This window comes from Budorcas taxicolor, chromosome 3 (assembly GCF_023091745.1).
Source record: "Budorcas taxicolor isolate Tak-1 chromosome 3, Takin1.1, whole genome shotgun sequence".
Classification (NCBI taxonomy): Eukaryota; Metazoa; Chordata; class Mammalia; order Artiodactyla; family Bovidae; genus Budorcas; species Budorcas taxicolor.
Genome location: NC_068912.1, coordinates 59,483,506 through 59,502,387, shown reverse-complemented (window position 1 = coordinate 59,502,387; position 18,882 = coordinate 59,483,506). Strand labels below are relative to the sequence as shown.

The window sequence follows — 18,882 nt, the reverse complement described above, 5'->3', positions numbered from 1 at the left end:
TTGCCTTCTCTGGGGTCCACTTCTATGATCTGCCTTTTCTCTTGATTATTAGCTACATTTTATTGCCTTATTGAATGTCCATTATTTTTATATTATATGCCAGACATTAGGCATAAAAATGTCATAAAGATTCCAAATGTTCCCTTCTACCAAAGAGAGCTCACCCTTTCCTCTATTAGGCTAACAGGATAAGGAGTTGATCACTTTCATTACATGAGAATATGATGTGCATTGGGCATGATTGTAGTTTTACAAAGACTTGCTCTACCTTGGATCTGACCCTGTTTTGAGCATATGGCTCTCCTGGGCTTGTGATTGTGAGCCTAAGGGTCTTCAGCAACTTAGCCCTGGAAGACTACAAGAGATCTCCATCTGCCCTTCAGAAATTCTAGCCCAGCTCTTCAGCCTCCTGTCCCACAGCACTTAAAGTCAATATCTTGAGGAGATACTGAAGGCAAAGCCTTCCTCAGAGGGCTTTTGTTTCCTAAGCATTTCAAGACTAAAGGAGGTAGATTTCACTTTGTCTTTTGAAAAATTTTCCCCTGGCTTTGTAGCCTCCTGTGCAGTACCTGAATTCAGCAAACATGTTATGGGGGAGCTCTGCCATATGGGTCTTCTTTTTCCTATTTTTCCCATTATGGCATTATACTTGCTAAGAACCTCACTGGTTTTTCTTTGCCCCAGCAGAGGTTTTCTGCCTAAACAAATCCTTTGACCACACTCAGAATCAGCAAGTGTCTTTGGGAACAAATAACAGACAGTGTCAACTCACTTTGGAAAGTACTCTATTCTCTCTCTGAAATTTTAGTTTATCTAATCCTTACTGCTTCCATAGCAACTTGTTGCCTTTAAAATACAATTATTGTCATTTATCCAGGTTAACCTAGTTGTTGTATTCGGAGGAGTGTTGGCTTGCCATGGTGTACTATATCTTACCCAGAAGAGAAAATCTCATGAGACTGTTTGATCCCTATCTCAATATTTTGTGCACAATACACAGTAATGTGCCATGAATTTTTAATTCATGAACAAAGAAATCATCTCAGTTTTCTTAGCATCATTTTCTCCTAGTGAGATAGTAATATTTTACATGAATCTAATGCTTAATGGTATATAAAATATTTTCAATTCAGGAAATAATTCATTTAATTCTCATAATACCTCTTCAGTAGGAGTTATAATAATGATTAGTAGGATAAAAATGGCTACTATTTATTGAGTACTTATCCTGTGCCTGCTGCTAAGCTGCTAGGTCACTTCAGTCATGTCCAACTCTGTGTGACCCCATAAACGGAAGCCCACAAGGATCCCCCGTCCCTGAGATTCTCCAGGCAAGAACACTGGAGTGGGTTGCCATTTCCTTCTCCAATCCTCTGCCTAGTGTTATGTTAAGTACTTTACATATATTATCTTATTTAATTCCTGCAATAAAGTTGGAATATAGTTCTCTCCCTTCTTCCATGAGAAAATGGATGCTAGACAATGCTAAGTGACTTGTCTAAGTGCTCAGTGGAAGAGTTGGGATTCAAATACAGTATGTCTGGTTCCCAGCCCAGGAAATTTTTCACTGCATTTCAGCTTTTTATCTGAGATAATATCAGTTTTCCTACTAGGTTCAATTAACATACCTGAAATTCTTCAGTCTATAACCTTTCCTAAGCACTGTGCTGTGCTTAATCGCTCGGTCGTGTCCAACTCTTCACAGCCCCATGGACTGTAGCATGCCATGCTCCTCTGTCCCTGGGGATTCTCCAGGCAAGAATACTGGAGTGGGTTGCCATGCCCTCCTCCAGGGGATCTTCAAAACCCAGGGATTGAACCCAGGTCTCCTGCATTGCAGGAGAATTCTTAACCAGCTGAGCTACCAGGGAAGCCCTTCCTAACACTACATAAACACAAAATATAATTGTGTCCCAACTGTACCAAGATTATACCAAAAACATTTAGAAGTAGGGTAAGGGAATTTAGTCACTTTCCTCTTGTTAATAATGATAGTTTTGCCTTATGTGGATGATATTTCATTGTCTGGTCTCAGTTCTGGACAGTAATAATTATTTGTAGGACAAATGACTAGTTAGGATTAAGGATGTGTGTGTGTCTGCTTATGCAACAGTAATGCATAAACCTAACTTCATAGGAATTAAATTTATTCTTTGAATTCATTAGCACTTCAGTTTGAATCACTGAGTTAACTAGCCACAGATCAATTTAATTCCAATTGCATTTCAAATGGAGGAATATATTGCTAAAACTGAAAGCTATTCCATTTGCTTTCTTAAAATTCACTACTTTATAATCTTAATGTCACTTGTTAAATTATTTGTTGTCATTTGGAAACAAAGAAAGATTTACTGAAAAAAAGCAGCCATTTTAGAAACTAAGTGGATAAAATGTACACTTTTCATCATATTGAACTAGATTTCTCTTTATTAGGAATCATGTATATTTCTTAATCATTATTTCTCTCAAAATGCCTACAAAAATATTTTGATTCTGAGCTTCTATTCAGAGCACAAATAAGACAAGGGGAAAGTGAACAAAAGTGGCAAAGTGTTTTATTAGGTCTTATCAGGTTTATTTTGAGGCCATGGCAACCCACTTCAGCATTCTTGCCTGGAGAATCCCCATGGACAGACGGGCCGAGTGGGCTACAGTCCATGGGGTCACAAAGAATCGGACACAACTGAACAACTAAACACACATCAGGTATATTATTAAATAAGGATAAATGTATATTATAAGCTTTAGTTAAAGCATCATCTGTAATTTTTTCCTTATAAAATGTGCATAGAAAAAAAATAAAATGTGCATGGGAAATAAGAGATACAAACTTTTCATCACCAAGTAAGAATTTTAGTAAGTAAATGATCATCAATAGAGACCTAGATTCTTTATTCAGCCTGTAAGCTATTATTATTCTCAGTGAGTAGAATAATTATTATAAACAATACAATATTTTCAGAAAGAACTGTCCTTACCTCCTTACCTCCTGTAATGTGTATAGACTTCATACTTACATATATACGTACATACACAAATCTATAAACATTCATATATATACATGCGTATCTTATACAGACACATCCACCTATATCTATATCTATATACATACACACATACATATATATGTGCACATAGGGTATATATGCACTGTGTATGCAGTGCATACATAACCTACATGCAGACACATATGTGTCAAACTAGATCTTTGTGTAAATTATTATATAGATATTTCCTGGTCTTTCAAGGTATTTTCAAACCTATCACATCATTTCCCCTTCATAATAGAGTGTGAAGTTAATAAAAGAAGAAATCGAGGTATAAAAAGTTAAGTTAGTGTTTTGTCCACAGTCACAGAGCAGAATCCAGATGAGAGCCTGGTCTCCTGACTCCTTTCACAATGCTGCCACCCTTGCTCGATAGGCTTCACTCCAGCTCAGTCTGAGAAGGACACTATGTCCCACTGATATCCTTGTATCAGTTCACTCAAGCAAAAGGTCATTTTAGACAGAAAACCGGTTTGACTGATTTATTCCACCGTGTTGACCAATTTAAATAAAATGAGCAAACCAGGGTGTTTGTTTCTGTGTCAACAGACATAGCCTAAATACTGACTCAGTGCTGTTACACTGGCTTCCATGACCCATTTTCGACCCTATCCCCTAAATAAACACCTCTCTAATTAGAAAGTGACTGAAAGACAGGGCAGAGAAGATGAAAAGGCAAAAGATGACACCTTCCTAAGCAAACACTACTGAATTACAAAAGCAAAAAAAAAAGCTATCTTTAAAAATTGCAACCACAAGGGAGCAAATGTATCGATCGTATCATTGTTTTTTTCCTCCTCGTTGCTAGGATGTGGTCTATATTAAAGATAGCGGTTACCCTGGTGAAAAGCTTCCCAGAGAAAAGTAGCAGTGCTCCCCCTGCTGACCAAGAAGCCCAAGTTATTTTTTGTTTTGTTTTGTTTTTTGTTTTAAAACAACAAAAAAATAGGGCAATTAGACATTGTTAATAAATAGCTTTAGACTTTACCTGCAAAACTGTATTCCAAAGATATTTAAATTTATTTAAAAGACACTGGAAATTTCCTTTCCTGTTCCATATGATGAAACATAAGGCAAATTCTGACTAGGTGCCAGGTTTCTCACATCTTCAGGCTATTTCTTTGTTTGGTCTCTTCAACTCAGATTGAACCTGGAGATTAAGACTTTCCTCACCTTTATAATTTAAACTCTGAGTTCAATTTGAACTTTTGAAATGTCCAGGGGTAAGAAATTGCTTGTAATATTAACTAGTGATTTTTGAAAATTACTAGTTACTTGTAATGGAGACGAGAGGGAAACAAAGAGAATTCTATAAAGATCCTGATTTTTTTCACCATGGAAATTACTGAAAGCATCTAACACTGAGCTGAAAAGTTGCAGGGATTGGATGATCAAATTATGGAGGGGCAGGTAAGCTCCACTGAATTTGAAGGGTGTACAACCTATCCAGTTAGCTATTAATATAACCAGAGAGAGTAGAATTTAGGGGAAGGATTTGGAAATGGAGTTACAGATTTTAAAAATCAACTTATATATCACAGTTAAAGTCACGTGTATGGGTGAGATCATCCACAGAGAAAATAAAGAAAAAGAAGAGAAAAGAGCTGAATATGAAAACTTGTAGAACATCACCAACATTTAAAGAATGGGCAGAAAAGGAACCATTAGTAGAAACAGAATCTTCAGAGATTTTGGAGGAAAACTAAAGAAATGATTATAAGATTGACCAAAGTGGAAGAACATGTCAAGAGGGAATATGTCAATGGTGTCAAAATCCAGAGAGGCCAAGAAGGATCGTCCTTAAAGAAACCATCGGCTTCGCTATGAACCCTGGTGACCCCAAGAGAGCACAGTGGTGGAGGCCAAACTCAATTTTAGTAACAGCTTAAATGGTAGATTATAAAGTAAAAGTAATGAAAACAAACAACACTACCGATACATCTGGCAGTGAAGAAGAAGAGAGAGAAAGACAGTGGTGTCCAGAGGAGAGAGTAGGGCAGGGGAAACTTCCTAAGACTTGATTTGAACATGCCTGAAGGTTAATGAAGGGCCAATGAAGAGAGAGGGACAGATGAGAAACGATTGGTCCAGACAGGCTAGTTGGGAGGGGAAAGGATCAAGAGCCCAGGTTGAGTCTTCAAAACGAATAACAGTACATGTTCTTGGACACCTGGGGGGTTAAAAAAGGATGTACAAACGACTTTTAGATAGCAGTGGGGGTGATGATTTCAGAAGAATGGCAATGAGATGAGGGCTTAAGGAGAACAGTAAAGGTTTTATGCTAGAGCAGTTCTGCAGGAGGAAAGGAAAATCAAACCAACTAAAAGTTTGTAAAAGAATCCCTGGGCAGTATTGAGAGGACAGTGAGACTGGAAATGTAAAGCGAAGGAGATGAGTGTTGGCACAGTTGAATGCTTTTCTACAGCAGCAACAGGTAAACCAAAGGTATGAGAAGGAAAAAAAAATCTGTAATTGGGCTGATTAAGTGATAGATTACCAAGCAATGCAATAAGTAATATCCTGGTGAGCCTGCTGCAATGAGTTTGGCTGTGGTGTGCAGGAAGAACGTGGAAGGAAATGAAGCTGCGGGCAGAAGGGATGGGATGGGATGTGGAAGGTTGACAGTCTGGGAAGCTGAGATGAGATCCAGAAACCAGGGATGTCAAAAGAATTGAAAATCCCATTTAGTGGGAGAGTGAACTTGGAGAGAGAGTTTGAAGGATAGAAGCTGGAGTATGGAAGGGGTTTTGAGAATCCAGCATCTCTGGGATGGAGCCATGGCTGGCCTATGAATTGCTGACTGGGGCAGAATGAAATTAAGAGCCAGATGCCAAACCCCTCAGAGAATTCCTCATAAAATGTGGAAAGATGAACCTGAGTCAGATTATAATGACTATAAAAGATGTGAATCTATAACAAGTTCCCATTTTTTAAGCCCCTACTCTGTGCCAGGCACTCTGTGGAGGTAACTTACACATGTTATCTCATTTAATTATTTCATTGTTGCTACTCCGTGTATACCTACTATTGCTCCCATTTTATAAAAGAGGAAACTGAGGCTCAGCGATATTAAGTGATTTGGCAAAGGTCATTTAGTCAGTAAATGGCAAAGATGGAACAGGAATTCTCCTGAAGCACCATACTGTGTAATTTAGTGTTGTGACCCCAGCAGCTAGCAACACCAAGCACATTTTAGGAGACAAAAACTACTGTCAAGAGAAGAAGGAAGGGAGGGAAGAAAAGAAGGAGAGGGGGGAGGGAATGGGGAAAAATATAGATTAGTGAAGATGAACTAAAAACCTCTTGATGAAACTGAAAGTGGAGAATGAAAAAGTTGGCTTAAAGCTCAACATTCAGAAAACGAAGATCATGGTATCTGGTCCCATCACTTCATGGGAAATAGATGGGGAAACAGTGGAAACAGTGTCAGACTTTATTTTTGGGGGCTCCAAAATCACTGCAGATGGTGACTGCAGCCATGAAATTCATAAATGCTTACTCCTTGGAAGGAAAGTTATGACCAACCTAGATAGCATGCTCCAAAGCAGAGACATTACTTTGCCAACTAAGGTCCATCTAGTCAAGGCTATGGTTTTTCCAGTAGTCATGTATGGATGTGAGAGATGGACTGTGAAGAAAGCTGAGCACCGAGGAACTGATGCTTTTGAACTGTGGTGTTGGAGAAGACTCTTGAGAGTCCCTTGGACTGCAAGGAGATCCACCAAACCAGTCCATTCTGAAGGAGATCAGCCCTGGGATTTCTTTGGAAGGAATGATGCTAAAGCTGAAACTCCAGTACTTTGGCCACCTCATGCTAAGAGTTGACTCATTGGAAAGACTCTGATGCTGGGAGGTATTGGGGGCAGGAGGAGAAGGGGACGACAGAGGATGAGATGGCTGGATGGCATCGCTGACTCGATAGACATGAGTCTGAGTGAACTCCGGGAGTTGGTGATGGACAGGGAGGCCTGGTGTGCTGTGATTCACGGGGTTGCAAAGAGTCGGACACGACTGAGTGACTGAACTGAACTGAATGACAAGAAAAAAAAATGAAAGAAAGACTTGAAAGCTCCCATACTTTCCTCCCTATCCCATTGCCTCTGCAGAAGGGCATGGTCTATTGTGATGGCAAAATTTAATTACCAGGAATAAAAAACAAAGGAGCCTTCTATTTACTTCCCTCCACTTCCCTCACCATTAAACATGGGTATTTATTTTAAATCAGAAGCCTAAACTAAATTAAGTTGCCTACATCAAGCTTCCTGATTATCTTCTATCTGTCCTAAATTGTCCTGTGGGCCAAGTAAAGAAAACAATGTGTTCTCTAACATAGACTTTTCCAAAATATGATCACTGCTATTAGCCTGGTGCCAAGCCTCCCTCCACTTTCATTAAAGAAATGGAAATGGGCTTAGATTTCTCTAGGGACACAGACTATTGATACGAAGGGCAATTCAACTGGATTTTGCCTGTCAAAAGCTGAAGGGAGAATGAGAATTGTTTTGTGTCTTTGCAGACTCGAGTGCTTTCTCACCACAGTCACTGGAAAGGAGAACATTTTCACAAGTCTCTATTTTTGTTAAAATATTTTTAAGAGTGTAATGCTGTAATAAAAGAAAACTTAGCCCTTGTATGCTGGGTCTTGGAATAGTTTCCACGACCCTTATCCATCAAAACTAGCCTCGTGACATTCACCATAGTGAAGTGTTGTTAGCCTCCAGGCAGGTTGCTGCTGCTACTGCTGCTGCTAAGTCACATCAGTCATGTCCGACTCTGTGCGACCCCACAGATGGCAGCCCGCCAGGCTCCCCCGTCCCTGGGATTCTCCAGGCAAGAATACTGGAGTGGGTTGCCATTTCCTTCTCCAATGCATGAAAGTGAAAAGTGAAAGTGAAGTCGTTCAGTCGTGTCCAACCCTCAGCGACCCCATGGACTGCAGCCCACCAGGCTCCTCCATCCATGGGATTCTCCAGGCAAGGGTACTGGAGTGGGGTGCCATCAGGTTGGGGGCAGGTAAATAACAGCCTCAAGTTTATGAAAGCAGAGATCAGACCTCCAAAAGGCAGGAGGAAGTACACAAAATGAAGCTCTTGGGCAATCTGCATCTAGCAAATCAGGCGGTTTGCAGAGGTCTCTGTGGGAGAGTGTTTCTACCATGTCTCTAGGGGCTCTGAGGCTGTGGAGAGTGAGAAATTAGAACATGTGGGGACCCATTACACCTCCATCTAGCACAGCTCTACTCTCACTTGTTTTATATGCTGGGTTTCTAAATAAGGTTTCTTTTAAGTAAAGATCATGAGTACTAAAAAAGCAAACAAACAAAACCAGAAAAGCCTAAGGTTCTTTCTAGTTCTAAAAATATGCTCTGGTTATAAATCTATAGTGCAGCTACCCCAAAGGGGGAATGTTGTGATTTTACTATGGTTTGACGAGATCCATGAGGATTTATTTGTTTGCTCAAAAATTGTTCCTATAAAATTCTAGATGAAGGACTGAAGAAGGAGAGGTTAGGAGAGGTTCAGATTGCTCTCGGGAGGAAGGAGACCTCTCAAGTGAGCCTGAGGCACCGCCAGTAGCCAAGGGACATCACGGAGCCCAGAGGGCCTGCAGTGGAGAAGGGCCTCAAACAAGGCTTTGAGCACCTAGTAAAGTCCATGCTTTAACAAGACTGGCCCTAAATACAGCTTCAGCAAAGAGCCTGAACGTTTTTTTCCAGTATCCAGGGAAACATAATTGAAGGAGCGCAAGTGGTAATCCATCCTAGAATTGACAGGGAAATTCCTTAAAGGCATGAATACTGAGTCTGTGTCAAAAAAACAAGCTTGGCTAATCCGAGGGAATCAGCAACTATGATCACAGAAGACAAAATAAATGTTTAAGAACTTTGGGCGTGGGCTTCCCCGGTGGCTCAATGGTAAAGAATCTGCCTGCCAGTGCAGGAGACAAGGGTTCGATCCCTAAATCGGGAAGATCTCACATGCTGTAGAGCAACTAAGTCCGTGAACCACAGCTACTGATTCTGTGCTCTGGAGCCCGTGAGCGGCAACCATTAAGGCCACAAGCCACAACTACTGAAGCCCACGCACTCTACAGACCGCACTCCACAAGAGAAATCCCCGCAGTGAGAAGCCTGCACAGTCTGAGAGAGTAGCCCCCATCTGTCACAACTAGAGAGAAAGCCCATGCAGCAATGAAGAACCAGCACAGCCAAAATAAATAAACACAATTATAGAAACAACAGCAACTTTGGGTATGGGTGGGAAGTGGAAGGATAAGGGACAATAGATCCTTCTCTATTCTAAGCCTGAGGGAAAAAGACAGTTAATTCTCAAATACAGGGTCAAGATAGAATATGTAACATTCTATATCTGTATATTTTATGATTAAGATTTATTTTCAGTTTATAAACAGTAATCCCTAGGGACAGAAGTAAAGTTGTTAATAGTAGAAAAGTATTAGTTGAAGATAATGCATACATTTTCTAGGCTATTTCTTTTTTTTTTTCCTAAGAACAAGGCCAGTTTATTGTACACTGCCTCTCGAGGCAGTTAACCCGGGAAACAGCGGGCTGATCATGTAAATCATCTCTGACTTTAGCTTATTCAGCACACATCTCACTCTTGCTCATGAGGTCAAAATCCGAACAAATCAAGCCTGGGAGGGAAATCCAGGCCAAGGGAAGCATCTTCAAAAGCTACCATGTGGATCTTGACTTCCATAAATGGCTCGGCATCTTCCACAAATGGTGGGAGAACTTTATTTTAACAAAAACATCTTCTTTTGAACCTGGCCCCTTCCTGCACCACTAGAAAGCAGCTTTATTGGAGAAAAGCAATCCATTTACTTGAGCATACTCTTTTTAAGCAGTTGTAACTTTTTCCACCGTCATAACACCACTCTGTACTTCTCTGCTGATCTTCTTCAGCACTTTTTTCAGGAGAATCTACATCTCCTCCTCTGTTTCCACTTCTTTATCCTCTCCAATGAGAAGATTCAATGTATCTCCCACTTTAACCTTTTCCAATATCTAGGCCCGTCTTCAGGATAACATCAAACTGTAAAGACTGTACTACTTTGTCCAGGTCTTTACAGCTTTTGACCCCACTAGGGTCGTCCCTGGGCTCCTCTTCCAGCTCATTCATGTCATTATGGTACCTCTCTTCATCAGAGTGCCCTTTGTCTTCTACTTTTTGCAGTCCTTTTAGTGGATTTTTTAGAACTTATATTATTTTTGAGTCTTATGGAAAAATGGCAAAATATATTCTGGAGATATTAAAAGCCCTGGGAGTCTCACTGAGAAAATGCTACGGAGGAGTGTTTTATAATTTGATGCCTTTAACAAGCTGGAATCAAGATTGCCGGGAGAAATATCAATAACCTCAGATATGCAGATGTCACCACCCTTATGGCAGAAAGTGAAGAGGAACTAAAAAGCCTCTTGATGAAAGTGAAAGAGGAGAGTGAAAGAGTTGGCTTAAAGATCAACATTCAGAAAATGAAGATCATGGCATCTGCTCCCATCACTTCATGGGAAATAGACAGGGAAACAGTGGAAACAGTGTCAGACTTTATTTTTTTGGGCCCCCAAATCACTGCAGATGGTGATTGCAGCCATGAAATTAAAAGACACTTACTCCTGGGAAGAAAAGTTATGACCAACCTAGATAGCATATTCAAAAGCAGAGACATTACTTTGCCGACTAAGGTCCGCCTAGTCAAGGCTATGGGTTTTCCTGTGGTCATGTATGGATGTGAGAGTTGGACTGTGGAGAAAGCTGAGTGCTGAAAAATTGATGCTTTTGAACTGTGGTGTTGGAGAAGACTCTTGAGAGTCCCTTGGACTGCAAGGAGATCCAACCAGTCCATTCGAAAGGAGATAAGTCCTGGGATTTCTTTGGAAGGAATGATGCTAAAGCTGAAACTCCAGTACTTTGGCCACCTCATATGAAGAGTTGACTCATTGGAAAAGAGTTTGATGCTGGGAGGTACTGGGGGCAGGAGGAGAAGGGGACGACAGAGGATGAGATGGCTGGATGGCATCATGGACTCTATGGACGTGAGTCTGAGTAAACTCCGGGAGTTGATGATGGACAGGGAGGCCTGGTGTGCTGCTATTCATGGGGTCGCAAAGACTCAGACATGACTGAGCAACTGAACTGAACTGAACTTGGCACTAGACAAATACAAGTATTGATTTCAGGAAACACAGCCTTTAAGTGAAGGTGTCCCTCGTTGTGCTCTGCAGAGTCCAATCCAGGCATCTGACTTTCTTAAAGTGCTGCTGGGCAGTCTGACACTAGTCATAGCTATGGTACATACTATCCGTACATCAGGGATGTTCCTCCCTCCCCGCCCCCTCTTCCCCTAGGCTATTTCTTTTGATTCTTGAATATCTAAATTCTCTTACAGCAGCTTGCACATAATAGGTGTCCAATAATTATATGTTGAGTGAATAAATAATAAAAGATTTTCTTGAGCATTAAGTCATGGGATCATTGACAGCTTTTCTTACCTCAGGCCACTGACAGAATCTTTTCAAGGACATGAGGTATATCCTTGAGAGCTGCCACATCAGTGGTGGCTGAACACCATCAACACTATTAAAGCCTTTAATGCTCAAATTAATGATTCCCGAAAGTGAAAGAAGAGAGTGAAAAAGTTGGCTTAAAGCTCAACATTCAGAAAATGAAGATCATGGCATCTGGTCCCATCATGGGAAATAGATAGGGAAACAGTGGAAACAGTGTCAGAGTTTATTTTGGGGGGCTCCCAAATCACTGCAGATGGTGACTGCAGCCATGAAATTCATAAATGCTTACTCCTTGGAAGGAAAGTTATGACCAACCTAGGTAGCATATTGAAAAGCAGAGACATTGCTTTGTCAACAAAGGTCCGTCTAGTCAAGGCTATGGTTTTTCCAGTGGTCATGTATGGATGTGAGAGTTGGACTGTGAAGAAAGCTGAGTGCCAAAAAATTGATGCTTTTGAACTGTGGTGTTGGAGAAGACTCTTGAGAGTCCCTTGGACTGCAAGGAGATCCAACCAGTCCATTCTGAAGATCAGCCCTGGGATTTCTTTGGAAGGAATGATGCTAAAGCTGAAACTCCAGTACTTTGGCCACCTCATGTGAAGAGTTGACTCATTGGAAAAGACTCTGATGCTGGGAGGGATTGGGGGCAGGAGGAAAAGGGCACGACAGAGGATGAGATGGCTAGATGGCATCACGGACTCTATGGACGTGAGTCTGAGTGAACTCCAGGAGTTGGTGATGGACAGGGAGGCCTGGTGTGCTGTGATTCATGGGGTTGCAAAGAGTCGGACGTGACTGAGAGCCTGAACTGAACTGAATGGAAGGGTAATGTAAGGAAACTGCAAATTCAAAAATGTGTTAAGCTCTTTTTCTCTGTGTGTGTGTGTGTGTGTGTGTGTGTGTGTGTGTGTGTGTTAGTCGCTCAGTCGTGTGCACCTCTTTAGCCCACCAGGCTCCTCCATCCACGTGATTTTCCAGGCAAGAATACCGGAATAGTTGCCATTTCCTTCTCCAGGGGATCTTCCTGATGCAGGGATCAAACCCAGGTCTCCTGATTGCAGGTAGACTCTTTATTGTCTGAGCTACCAGAGTATATACAGAAACCACAGTCTGCTTTCAGGGACTAGCATTTGGGTAATAATGCTAAAGTTTTCCAAACATTAGTTTTTTAAAATGTGAATTTATACACATTTTTTTATAATACAATACAATACAATGGTGATGCCGTGCATTTAAGGTAGTTCTAGGAAAACATAATCAGTTGCAATGTAAACAAGACTCCTGGGAAGCAGAACTGCTGTGAAGGCTGAGTACTTATATATTAAAAGGAAAAGAGAACAAGTTTTTATTCCGTTTTTTGTCAAAAGATCTTCCTAGCTAAAATGTTTAGACTAGATTAACACATTCAGGAAAGGGTTACTCTTAGAAGATGAAGTATCCTAAGTTTCTTTCTACATAAGTCACAATTTTATAAAATAGGGTAGGTTTCTATAAACATAAAATACTAATTAAAATCATATTTGCATTTCTATTCCCAAATCTACTCATTTGCTGTTTAAACAAAAATTTCCTTGTTGATTACTGTTGAGAATTCTAAAAACTATTGCCTACTCAGTATTCAACTTTATTATATGGTAACTCATTATTAATAACAAACCCTTGATCATGACCAGTACCCTGTACATTATTAACAAATTCTTGGTTCATGAATGTATGCATACTCCAGAATAAATGATGGTATTGAAACGGAGAGACACCATATGGTCCTTGCCCCCTCCACCATGTCCTCTGGATGCCTTAGACTGTGGAAAACTTTAGTCAAAGAATAAGTTTAATCAGAGAAGTGGGAAATGCTGAAACAAAGAAAAACAATCAAAAGAAACTAAATAATGATAATAATGTAGCCCTTAAGCATAGTCAAGGACCTTTAGTTCTTTCTCAAAGGCTATGGATATAATATTCTGAGCTATATCCTGTGCTCTGTCTTATAGATACCAAAACATCAGGTAGAGAAGTTAACTACGTGATGACCAGCCTGGACCCTGGACTTGAGCTGCCACAACGCCAAGAACTGACCACGAAGAAATGGGAACAAGTGCACCCAGGAACTAAAGCTTAACTGTACCTAAAACGAACAAGATGATGCTAGTCAGACCACTGATGACCAGTTGAAGATGACTCTTAGAGATGACTATGTCGTTTCTGCTTGCAACCTCCCCCCAATCTCACTCCGTCTTTAAAAGCTCTCACCCACTGCTTGTTAGTGGGGGTAGTTGGCCTTTGGACAGATGTCTGCCAGCTGCTGGCATCTGAAATAAAGCAAACTTTCCTTTCCACCAACCTGGCCTGTTTATTGGCTTCTGAGCGGCGAGCATCTGGATCCCCCCCCCACACACCTCCTTCTGGTAACAGATTTTGGTGCCCAAAATGGGAGCGGGGGAATGACAAAGTCAAAATCCAGTCTTCTAGTCATATATTCTACTTTCACTCTAATCTGTTTTCATTCTATTCTGTTAAAAAATAAGTCAAAATGTCTCACTTCTCTGCTCAAAACCTCACAATGGCCTAAAATCCCAAATCCTTGCAAAGGCTTTAAGATTCTGCCTGGTCTCATCTTCTATGACTCTGCTGCTTGTTCACTCAGCTCCAGCCATGCTGGCCTTCTTGCTGTCACTCAAACAGGCCAGGCACACATTCCCTTCTCAGCACCTTTGTACTTGCTGTTAGCTGTGCATGGAACATTCCTCTCCCAAATATCCTCATGGTATGGTCTGCTCTTCCCCTCACCTCACTCTAATATCACTTCCTCAGTAAGGCGTCCCCTGACACCCTAGCTAACACTGCAATATCACTCCTCACTCTGGATGTTCACTACCCCCTTTCTCTGTTTTATTTTCTCTCCTTAGCACTTCCCACCATCTAAAATAATAGACTGAGCCCTTCAAAAAACAAAGGGGTTGGGGCGCATTATTTCTCTATATGTAACACATATAACCTCTATATCTGCAGATTCAACTAACCATCAGTCCTGTAGTACAATAGTATTTACTAATGAAAAAAAAAAAAACAAATAAGAGTGGATCCATGCAGTTCAAACCCATGTTGTTCAAGGGTTAACTGTATATTTTATTAGTATCTCTCTTATCTGTTTCCTCACTAGAAGATAAGCTCCATGAGGGCAAGGTTTTTCTCTGTTTTGTTCTCCAGCATCTGAAAAAGAGTGTTTCTAACAGATGCACCAGAGAAAGAACTGGCAACCCACTCCAGCACTATTGCCTGGAAAATCCCATGGACAGAGGAGCCTGGTAAGCTAGAGTGCATGGGGTCCCTGAGAGTCGGGCACGACTGAGCACCTTCAGTTTCACTTTTCACTTTCATGCCTTGGAGAAGGAAATGGCAACCCCCTCCAGCATTCTTTCCTGGAGAATCCCAGGGACGGGGGAGCCTGGTGGGCTGCCGTCTATGGGGTCGCACAGAGTCGGACACGACTGAAGCGACTTAGCAGCAGCAGCAGCAACAGATGCACATATTTGTTGGGTGAATTGCATGGAGACAAATAGCACCAATCTCCTGAACCAAGAGTAAATAGGAGATGGTGAGAAAATATGTGACTTAAATTCATCAGGCTTTACTACTTGGGATCAACCGTTTTCGATAAAGTTAGAATATCTGTATAATTGAATCTCTGATTAGTGGATTATTTTACCTTTTCTATCTTTCCTCCAACACAAACTTCACAAGATGATGTAATAAGTAGAAAAAGTACTGTTTTGTATTTCATTCACTTTTCTATTGCTTTCTACCACTTTAAAGTGATAATGAGAGGGATTAGAAGTAACAGCAAAAAATATCAAAGACCAAGATAATATCAAATTGGGCAAACAGTCCCTGAAAACAAGAGAGTTGACCCTACCAGTGGAAATTATCAAATGTGGGCACAAAGATATTTCTTCAGTGAGGCACCCTATCTGATTGGGGTTGTTTAAGAGCCTAAATTCAAACAAGGGGCTTCCCTGGCAGTCCAGTGGTTAAGACCGCATACTCCCAACACAGGGGACACAGGTTCCAAATGGTGCAGCCAAAGAAAGAAAAATAAATAAATTCAAATGAAAAGACATATTTAAAATTGTACAGATTAATGGGTTAGAAGGTCATTCTCATTACACAAGGAGGCAGTGTTGCTCAGAAAGACTAAAGATGCCACATCATTAGCTAAAGTCATGGCTGTGAATCATCATCATATACCAAAACGACTATGGAAAGAGCCAGCATAATTTTCCATTTGACTACTGGTCCACTTTCTCCAAAACTCACTACGTTTGAACTAAAGTCACAAAAAACCCAATACAGATGCATTCATAAAACTCCACTAGAAGGTGCTCTGTTTGAATATTCTTTCAAATACAACCTTGTTTCAGACCAGGACTTTGCCTTCCATAGGAACACTTCTTTCAAGAATGCTCTTTAAAATTTTTTTAATTATTTAATTAAAAAAAATTCTGTAAAACAATTATCCTTCAGTAAAAAATAAATTTTTAAAATTTAGTTGATTTACAGTATTGTGTTAGTTTCAGGTGTACGGCAAAGTGATTTAGCTATATATGTATAGATTTTCAGATAATTTTCCACTATAATTATTACAAGATATTACAACATATTTCCCTGTGTTATACAATATGTATGTTTCTTCAGTTCAGTTGCTCAGTCACGTCCGACTCTTTGCAACCCCATGGACTGCAACACGCCAGGCTTCCTTGTCCATTACCAACTCCTGGAGCTTACTCAAACTCATGTCTATTGAGTTGGTGATGTCATCCAAGCATCTAATCCTCTGTCAACCCCTTCTCCTGCCTTTAATCTTTCCCAGCATCAGGTCTTTTCCAGTGAGTCAGTTCTTCGCATCAGGTAGCCAAAGTATTGGAGTTTCAGCTTCAGCATCAGTTCTTCCTATGAATATTCAGGACTGATTGCCTTTAGGATGGACTGGTTGGATCTCCTTGCAGTCCAAGGGACCGTCAAGAGTCTTCTCCAACACCACAGTTCAAAAGCATCAATTCTTCTGTGCTCAGCGCTCTTTATCGTCCAATTCTCACATACATACATGACTACTGGAAAAACCATAGCTTTGACTGGACAGACCTTTCTCAGCAAAGTAATGTCTCTGCTCTTTAATATGCTGTCTAGGTTGGTCATAACTTTCCTTCCAAGGAGTAAGCGTCTTTTAATTTCATAGCTGCAATCACCATCTCTAGTGATTTTGGAGCCCCCAAAATAAAGTCTGTCACTGTTTCCATTGTTTCCCCCACCTGTTTGCCAAGAAGTGATGGGACTGGATACCATGATCTTCGTTTTCTGAATGTTGAGTTTTAAGCCAACTTTTTCACTCTCCTCTTTCACTTTCATAAAGAGGCTCTTTAGTTCTTCTTCACTTTCTGCCATAAGGATGGTGTCATCTGCAGATCTGAGGTTATTGATATTTCTCCTGGCAATACTGATTCCAGCTTGTGCTTCATCTAGCCCTGCATTTCTCATGATGTACTCTGTATATAAGTTAAATTAGCAAGGTGATAATATATAGCCTTGACGTACTCCTTCCCCAATTTGGAACCAGTTTGTTGTTCCACGTCAGGTCCTAATGTTGCTTCTTGACCTGCATACAGATTTCTCAAGAGGCAGGTTAGGTGGTCTGGTATTCCCATCTCTTTCAGAATTTTCCATACTTGTTGTGATCCACACAGTCTAAGGCTTCAGTGGAGTCAATGAAACAGAAGTAGATGTTTTTCTGGAACTCTCTTGCTTTTTCATTGATCCAACAGATATTGGCAATTTGATCTCTGGTTCCTGTGCCTTTTCTAAATCCAGCTTGAACACCTGGAAGTTCACAGTTCACAGACTACTGAAGCCTGGCTTGGAGAATTTTGAGTATTACTTTGCTAGCTTGTGAGATGAGTGCAATTGTGAGGTAGTCTGAGCATTCTTTGGCATTTCCTTTCTTAGGGATTGGAATGAAAATTGACCTTTTCCAGTCCTGTAGTCACTGCTGAGTTTTACAAATTTGCTGACATATTGAGTCCAGCACTTTCACAGCATCATCTTTTAGGATTTGAAGGAGCTCAACTGGAATTTCATCACCTCCACTAGCTTTGTTTGTAGTGATGCTTCCTAAGGCCCACTTCACTTCACATTCCAGGATATCTGGCTCTAGGTGAGTGATCACACCATCATGATTATCTGGGTCATGAAGATATTTTTTGTACAGTTCATGGGAATATCAGACCACCTGATCTCCCTCTTGAGAAACCTGTATGCAGGTCAGGAAGCAACAGTTAGAACTGGACATGGAACAACAGACTGGTTCCAAATAGGAAAAGGAGTATGTCAAGGCTGTGTACTGTCACCCTGCTTATTTAACTTATATGCAGAGTACATCATGAGAAATGCTGGACTGGAAGAAGCACAAGCTGGAATCAAGATTGCTGGGAGAAAATATCAATAACCTCAGATATGCAGATGACACCACCCTTCTGACAGAAAGTGAAGAGGAACTAAAAAACCTCTTGATGAAAGTGAAAGAGGAGAGTGAAAAAGTTGGCTTAAAGCTCAACATGCAGAAAACTAAGATCATGGCATCTGGTCCCATCACTTCATGGCAAATAGATGGGGCAGTGGAAACCATGACAGACTTTATTTTGGGGGCTCCAAAATCACTAGAGATGGTGATTGCAGCCATGAAATTAAAAGATGCTTACTCCTTGGAAGCAAAGTTGTGACCAACTTAGATAGCATATTGAAAAGCAGAGACATTACTTTGCCAACAAAGGTCCATCTAGTCAAAGCTATGTTTTATCCAGTAGTCATGTATGGATGTGAAAGTTGGACTATAAAGAAAGCTGGGCACCAAAGAATTGATGCTTTTGAACTGTGGTGTTGGAGAAGACTCTTGAGAGTCCTTTGGACTGCAAGGAGATCCAGCCAGCCCATCCTAAAGGAGATCAGTCCTGGGTGTTCATTGGAAGGACTGATATTGAAGCTGAAACTCCAATACTTTGGCCAGCTGATGTGAAGAGCTGACTCATTGGAAAAGACTCTGATGCTGGGAAAGAGTGAGGACAGGAGGAGAAGGAGACAACAGAGGATGAGGTGGTTGGATGGCATCAGCGACTCAACGGACATGAGTTTGGCTAGGCTCATGGACAGGGAGGCCTGGAGTACTGAAGTTCATGGGGTTGCAAAGAGTTGGAGACGACTGAACGACTGAACTGAACTGAATGGTCTAGTGGCTTTCCCTACTTTCTTCAACTTAAA

The 18,882-nt window shown here is 40.8% G+C and overlaps 1 pseudogene; it reads right to left on the bottom strand.

The window, feature by feature from the left end:
* Positions 1-9,887: 9,887 nt before the first annotated feature.
* Positions 9,888-18,882, bottom strand: part of LOC128045574 (mitochondrial transcription rescue factor 1-like) — a 32,762-nt pseudogene continuing 23,767 nt past the window's right edge.